This window comes from Megascapheus bottae, chromosome 16 (assembly GCF_031878675.1).
Source record: "Megascapheus bottae isolate mThoBot1 chromosome 16, mThoBot2.hap1, whole genome shotgun sequence".
In the NCBI taxonomy this organism is placed as follows: Eukaryota; Metazoa; Chordata; class Mammalia; order Rodentia; family Geomyidae; genus Megascapheus; species Megascapheus bottae.
The window spans coordinates 54,591,748-54,600,278 of record NC_143524.1 but is presented as its reverse complement, the minus strand read 5'-3'; the positions used below and the strand labels follow the sequence as shown (position 1 = coordinate 54,600,278).

Here is an 8,531-nt window from a genome sequence, read left to right as displayed (position 1 = left end):
GCTGGTGGATGGGATTGTTTCCTCCTTACAAAGAGCAATCCTGAATTGAACTTATCAACTTGATCTACTCCCAGAAGTCTCTGCTTCTGATGACCGCTGCGTCTTAAAGGCCAAGTGTCCTTCTTTCATTCTCCTGACCGTTTGAAATTCTGGACACCACCCCTGAAATTCTGCAAAGACTCTACCTACTCTTTCATCAGTAAGATAGGAACCTGTCAAGAATCAGGACTTGCTGTCTCTGCTCTGTCAGTTTGTGGATGTTACAGGCTCTGGAGTGAAGGAAGCACAGAATCACCAATGACAAGGAACACTCTGCACCACAAGCCTCCACAAAATGTGTCTAAGTTCTTTTAAAGCTATTGTTATTATTGCCATCACTATACTAACAAATAGATCTTTTGCCCCTAAATACTTCCCAGCTCATTTCCTAGAGATGAGATAAGGATGTTATTGCCAATGAAACGAGTAAATAAGCTTTGCTACAACATTACAAAGTACAAGCCAGGTGCTGGTGGCTCATATTGTAATTCTCACTACTCAAGAGGCTGAGAGGGTCTGGGAGTGTGGCCTATTAGTAGAGTGCTTGCCTAACATGCACGAAGCCCTTGGTTTGATTACTTGATATCATATACATAGAAAAAGCCAGAAATGGAGCTGTGGCTCAAATGGTAGAACGTCAGCCTTGGGTGAAAAGTCTTAAGAAAAACATCCAGGCTCTAAGTTCAGGCCCCAGTATTGGTACACAGAACAGAAAAGGAAACATTACAAAGAACAGTCCAGATTCAGTTCCACCTATTTGCTTTGTCATTGTCTGTATGACTCTTTTCCTCCACGTGAGGACCTAAACAAGATTACAGAAAGGGTTAGGTTCAATTGCAAGCTCATTCCCTGAGCTTAGCAGCCTGGAGAAAATGATTTAACTTCTTTTGCCTGCAGTTTCTCACCTGTAAAACGTGTACAGTGACTGTTTTTATTGGCCTCATGAGTTTTGGCTGGATTTATGAGATCATGAATATGTGTTTTACGAACTGTGAGAAGCAATACATAATTGTAAGAAAATATGATTATGAAAATGATGAGCAAGATTAGTAAGGGAGTGGAGCAGAAGAGAGATTTAATTATAAAGTGTCTTACACAGCTCAGAAACCATATGAAGAAAAAGGACAAAAGATGCAAAGTGAACATTGAAAAGATGTTTTAAAAATATCTAGATATGGGGGTGGGGGAGGGAGATGGAGACAGAAACATGAGAAGGGGTATAAATGTGTGTGAAGTAATGCACCTTCTATCTGGCGAATATAACTGTAACCCTTCTATTAATTACAATAAAAATATATGAGGAAAAAAAGTCTAGATATTCAGTATAGACACAATTTAAGAAAATGTTTATGTTTGCTTAACATGTATTAACTGCACAAGCATACATTGTACACAAGAATATTGATTAAATTCTTTGCTCTAGAGAACCTTCAGAGACCCACACCTATAATCCTAGATTGAAATGGAGGTTCTGAGTCTGTGTGATTCCAATTAACCACCATAAAGAAAAGAAAGCCAGAAGTAGCTTTGTGGCTCAAGTGGTGGAGCCTTGAGGAAGGGTGCCTCAGCTGAATTCAAGTCCTAGGATGGGACACGCGTGCACACGCATGCGTACACACACGCACACACAATCCAGTGTTCCTTTACCTATCTCCCTTCCTTGTTCTAGAAATCACTATTCTGCATTCAGGTAGATATCTTTTTAGTTTCCACAAGTGACAGAGAATATGCCATACTGGCATTTCTACGTTTAGCTTATTTCTGTTGGCATAATGTCTCTCACTTCCATTCATTTATCTGTAAATGACAGGGTTCCATTCTTCTTTATGGCTGGATAATATTCTATTGTGTAAGTGTTATCTGTTCACCTATTGATAGATATGCAGGTTCTTTCTGTGTCTCAGCTAGTGTGACTAGCGCTATGATAAATATGGGCATATTGATAGCTCATTGCTATGCATTTTCTTTGGGTATAGACCCATGTGTGAGCTTCCCATCATTGTTTAAAAAAAATACTTCAAACAACTTTAAACAACTGGCTCACAAACCCAGATGTTGAGGTCCGTGGTTACCCCATTGTCTCTGGGGCAATGACAAGACTGGACATCAGGTTGTGCAATGTGAGGTAAAAGCATGTCTCCTCACTTCAGGGCGGCCAGCAAGAGCACAGGGGAGGACTTGGGGCTGGCTCCCAGCATTCTCTGCAAGGACATGTTTTCAGTTACCTAACTTCCTTCACTACACCCCAATTTCTAATGCTTCCGTTACTTGCCAGTACGTCCACAACTGAGGAACAAATCTTCCATTCATATGCTTTTGGAAGACATTAAAGATCCAAACTGGGCCAGGAGTTTGGCCTAGTGGTAGAGTGCTTGCCTAGCATGCATGAAGACCTGGGTTTGATTCCTTGGTACCAAATACATAGAAAAGGCTGGAAGTGGAAGACCACTAACCTTGAGAAAGCCCAAGGGCAGTGCTCAAGCCCTGAGTTCGAGCCCCAGGACTGGCAACCCAGAAGTAGTGGCAACGAGATCATAGAGTAGATCTAGTTGTATGTTTTCTTTCTTTCCTTTTCTTTTTCTTTATTAAAGAATTTATTAATGTTGATTTTTACATCATATTTCAAATGATGTGTATAACAAACAAGTATTCAAGAAGAATCTCTATATACAATCACTGGCACTTAGATTAATTAAAATTAGCCTGAGGGTTTGTATGTCATAGATCTTTCTTTCTTTGAGAAATTTCCATATAGTTCTCCATAATGGTTATAATTATTTTCACAGAAGCACTTTAAGGAAAAATGAAGAAAAGAGATGTAACACTGTCCTCTAGTCCAATAAACATTGCAGTGAGGAATAAAACCAGGATAGTGTTTGTGATTTGACAGTTATCCTACAAGCTCCTAAAGGAACCAATCTAGATTCAGGAGTGCTATTTAGCTGTTACTCTTAGAAGTTGGACCACAATCTAAAGTGGCTAGCAGGAGCCTTGCCCTTTTCTCCTATTTTGGAAACTCATTAGGTATGCTTATGTATTTACAGTTGCTTTATTAATATAGACATTTAATTGGCTCATGTCATCAGAGAAAATGATGATGTCTCTACCATGCCACTCTGCAAAGGCTCGGAAAGATGGGTTTGTAGAGTTGACAATGCTTTGTATCACTGACAGAGTCAAAGAGTTATAGTCAATGAATTCCCCACTCAATTCTCCATCTCAATTTAATACTCATGCTTAGTATCCACCATGGACCAGGATTCATAGAAGAGATGGGAGAAGAAACACAGTAGAAAGAGGAGGGATTTAAGGGACTCTGAGAGCCAAAGTTGGCCCTTTGCTGTTGTTTATTGAGCCTTATGAGCCTAGGAAATCCAAACAGTAGATTTCATTACAGTTTCCAAATGCTAACATCCTACGCCACTATTCTCAATGTCTTCTTTTTCCTATTGGTGATGCTTAGTTTTTTTTGTTGTTGTTGTTTTGTTTTTGCTCAAGGCTCAAGATAAGTGCTGTATCGCTTGAGCTACTCCTGGTCCTTACTTGGAGATAAGAGTTTCATGAACTTTCTACCCAGGCTGCTTGTTCAAAAAATCCCAATCCTCAGATTCCAGTCTCCTGAGTAGTTGGGATTACAGGTTTGAGCCACTATGCCTGGCTTATTCTGAATGCTTAATGAGGAGAATATGAGCTTGCTTTGCTTCATTAAAATGAATTGATTGTGGAAGCATGAAGAAATTGGAACATTACTGAGTACACTGCTTTGCAATAGTCTATTTATGAACATACTTCATTTCCATTTCTGTGAACTCCATAAGGGCAAATCAATTACTGTCTTCTCAATGCTAATGGCTCTGCTTCTAGCCAGGTTCTTCAGCCTACAGGTAGCTGTTGAATCAAATTTGGGATTGTAGCACTTACCGTTCTCACCTTTATAGATAAGGAGGTGAGGCCCAGGGCAGGTGAGGAAAGAAATTTCCTGTCTCAGTCAAGTGCTTACTTTGCTCATAGGGGTTTGGGGGAGTTGGGTGGAGTTGAGGCAATGTTGGTGATGTGGTGTCTGAGGTAGAAGAAGCACAAAAGTAGTGAGTTCAAATCCTATATTTATTATTATTATTATTATTATTATTATTATTACCCGTCCTGTGTCTTGACCTCAGGGCTTGAGCACTGACCTTGGGCTTTCTCAAGGCTAGAGCTCTACCACTTGAGCCACAGTACCACTCCTGGCTTTCTTCTATATATATGGTACCGAGGAAAGAAAGAAAATATTTCAACTGACATTGTAACCATAGCACATGACCCTCCTGTTCCCAGAGGAAGCCCCTCCCCACTTCTAAGATAGGTCAGAAATGATCATTTCTACACATAATCAGGGTCTTCTTTTCACTGAAAAAATAAATTCAGAACACCTTGAAAAAGTCTGTCTCCTGGTCCTGCTTCTCTTTCCCACATAGAACTTGAGAACTCCTCTCCAGTCCAATTCTCCCAGTCTCTAGAATGTGGCAATCATTTTTCCCTGGTTACTTCTTGCAGGTGGGAGTGGAGACGTTGCCATCCATGTAACAGCCTTTTCAGTTTTACCTGAATAGATGCCTTGCACATACTAAGTGTTCAATAAATGTGCGGAATGAATAAAGAAATCCCTACGATGGTAGTTTGGTATGTACATTGGGGGGACTCTAGTGAAGCTCTCATATTTTGAACCCATCAATATCACTGCAGAAGAAGGTCAAGAGGAGATGGAGAGTTTAAAAAGTATCCGGAGAACTCAAGAAACTAATCCCCCCCGAACCCAATAAACCATTTACTAATGGGCAAGGGAACTAAAGAGAGATTTATCAAAAGAAGAGGTTAAAATGGCAGAAAAGCATATGAAAAAATGATCATCATCTATGGTCATAAAGGAAATGCAAATAAAAACAACCCTAAGATACCACCTTACCCCAACAAGAATGGCCAAGATTTTGAACTCAGACAATGACAGATGCTGGCGGGGTTGTGGAGAAAAAAGAACCCTACTGTACTGCTGGTGGGATTGTAAGCAAGTTCAGCCATTCTGGAAAGCAGTGTAAAGGTTTCTTAAAGAACTGAAAATAGACCTTCCCTATGATCCTGCCATACCACTTCTGGGCATCTACCCTGAACATCATAACCCAAGATATGATAAGGACAGCTGCTCAGGTATGTTCTTCTCTGCACTATTCACAATAGCCAGGCAATGGAACAATCCAGATGCCCTACTGCAGATGAATGGATACAGAAAATCTGATATATATATATAATATATATATATATATATACATACACAATGGAATTCTACATAGCCAACAGACAAGATAAAATAATGACATTCGCAGGGAAGTGGATGAATCTAGAGCGAATCATGTTGAATGAGACAAGTCAAGACCAAAGGAACAAAAGGCGCATGGTATCCTTAATATGTGGCTATTAGATCCAAACAGTACAAGAGAGAGTACTCAATATTTGCATACCCAATGCTATGGACATGGTAATGGAAATATAAACATAATTATATAGACATAAAAACCTATGACTCTATAGCCATAATGTTTTATATCATAAATTAATATGTATCCAGGACATACAAACCCTCAGCCTAATTTTAATTATGTTCTAAAATCTAAGTGGCAGTGATTGTATATAGAGATTCCCTTCTTGAATACTTGTTTGTTAAACACATCACTTGAAATATGATGTAAAAATCAATGTTAATAAATTCTTTATTAAAATACCTGACTTCTACTGTGGTCCTCTGGTGTCCAGGATGTGCACCGTGAACTGAAGGACTGGACTTTGTTTGGGCAAAGGGGGAACTTGCACTTTATCAGATTTCCAACCCAGGACCTGCCTACCTTCATCCAAATGGGAAGAGATAAAAACTTCTCCCCATTACACATGGTGCTATGTGCTACCGGAGGTGGGGCTTACAAGATTTCCGCACAGTCGGAAACCCCACCTACACAAACTGGATGAACTTGACTGCCTTGTAAAGGGCTTGCTGTCCATAGATTCTGTCAGTTTCAAAGGGAAAGCAGATGCTGTTATTTTGCCAATGCCTCCGAACGATGCCAAAAGATGCCTTTTAACCTGGATGCCCCTCACATGCTGGTGGTGCACATTGGCTCTGGAGTCAGTATTCTAGCGGTCCATCCCAAAGTGAGTGCCAGGCACCAGCCTTGGAGGTGGCACCTTTCTGGGCCTGTGCAGTTTACTGACTAGCTGTGGAAGTTTTTTTTTTATTGTAATTAGTAAAAGAGTTACATGATATTTGCCTGATAGAAGGTGCATTAATTCACATACATTGATACCCTTTCACATGTCTTGGTACCCATTTCCCTCCCCCCCCCACACCCCACACCTGTCTTGGTTTTCCCCCCTTCCCTATCAAATTTCAAATATCCAAATACAAATAAATTCAATATATCAGATGACAAAGTGAGATACTATAACAATATGAGATAGCCAAGGGACTAGCTGTGAAAGTTTTGAAGAGGCTGTGGAAATGGCATACAAAGGTGACAGCACCCAGGCCAACAAGTTGGTCCAGCACATTTATGGATGAGATTATGAAAGATTTGGTCTGCCAGGTTGGGCTGTAGCATCTAGTTTTGGGACTATGATTTACAAGGAGAAGCAAGAGGCTGTCAGCAAGGAGGACCTGGAAAGAGGTTCCTAACCAATAACATCGGCTCTGTGGCAAGGATGTGTACTGTTAATGAGAGAATAAACCGAGCTGTCTTTGTAGGAAACTTCTTATGTGTCAACACTCTCTCAGTGAAGCTCTTGGCCTATATGCATTGGATTATTGGTCAAGGAGCTGAAGCTGCAGCAGGCATCCGGGCACTGCCGACACTGGGAATCAAAGGATAAAAGAGTAGCACTGCTCCTGTTGCTTCTAAGTGTCAGAGTGGCCATCTGGAGTGTGGCTGCTATGAGGAGTTGTGTGACCTGAAGATCCCTTGTTGACATGTCCTTCCGTATGTAGATAGCCAGTGTCCTGCCTCTGAACGCAACCCAGAAAGATCTGTTTATTTTATGTAGCTAACATGTAGTACCATACGCTCCAACACAAATCTTCATGTCTCAGAGCTGCTTTGCATATGAGAAATAATTGATTATACTTGTTCCAGATCTGTTTTATGTGTGTTCTCATTATGCTGTATTAAAATTCACTGTATCAACAATCTAGGTGATCATTTCATGAGACTTAGGGAATGTGAAGGTGGCACTAAATACTGATTGTGGTAGCTTTTGTAACATACCTTTTGTAAGAAAGCATCTCTGTCCCCAGAGATGTGATTGTTCTCAAATGCCATGATGGTTTACTTGAAATACTACTGGTAGACCTTGGCCCCAGTCTCAGGATGATTCCTGGGAAATGACATATTTTGATTTTTGAGTTAAATCAACAAGTTAATATTTTCAGATCGGAAGCTTACTTATTTTGGAGTCTAATGAGGTCCTTGGGACTGCTCAGATAGTGTGCTTGGGGCAAATTCATACTTCTGTGCTCTTCTGTGGTCACACATACCTCAGACCGAAGTAGATATGTTTCTTCTCATTAGATCTGCACCATGAAAGCTAAGATTTCATTCTGTTCTGAAAAACAGGAACAGAATCACACTTATTCTTAGATGTGAAACTGGGAACCTGAGGCATTATTGCAGAATTATGAAAAGATCAGTGTTTGATATATTCTGGTAATAAAAGCATTATAGTTTCAAAAAAAAGAAATCCCTACAATGAGTTTGATAAATCACCAGCTATTTTATATTCACTATATGTAATTCTCATAACCAACCTGTTGAGAAGAAATCCTTAGTCTCACTTTATAGACATAATTTTACATGAGAATGTTCCTCTCTTTTTCATTCAACTTCAGTCCCTTATGTGCTATCAACCTATCTCTTTTTTTGTCGGCCACGGGACTTGAACTCTGGGCCTGGGTGCTGTCAAGACTAGTGCTCAATTACTTGAGCCACAGCACCACTTCCAGCTTCCTGGTGGTTAATTGGAGATGAGTCTCACCGACTTTGGTGTCCTGGTTGGCTTAGGACAGTAATCCTCAGATTTCAGCCTCCTTCGTAGCTAGGATTACAGGCATGAGCCACAGGTGCCTGGCCAACCTTCCTCTTAAAATGCAGATAGAAACAAGCAGTTATTTCTCTGAAATCCTTTTTTTTAAATTTTTTATTGTAATTAGTAAAAGGGTTACATGATATTTGCCAGATAGAAGGTGCATTAATTCACGGACATTGATAACCTTTCACATGTCTTGGTACCCATTACCCTCCCCCCACACCCCCCACCCGTCTTGGTTTTCCCCCCTTCCCTATCAAATTTCAAATAACCAAATACAAATAAATTCAATATATCAGATAACAAAGTGAGATACTGTAACAATATGAGATAACCAAGGGACAGCAAAGGAGATGAGAGACAACATAGTACATTAAGGACAACAATCA

General features: G+C 40.2%; 1 pseudogene; it reads left to right on the top strand.

Moving 5' to 3' along the window:
• The first annotated feature begins 3,173 nt into the window (after window positions 1–3,173).
• LOC150053607 (pantothenate kinase 3-like) lies at window positions 3,174–6,933 on the top strand (annotated as a pseudogene).
• Window positions 6,934–8,531: the final 1,598 nt, after the last annotated feature.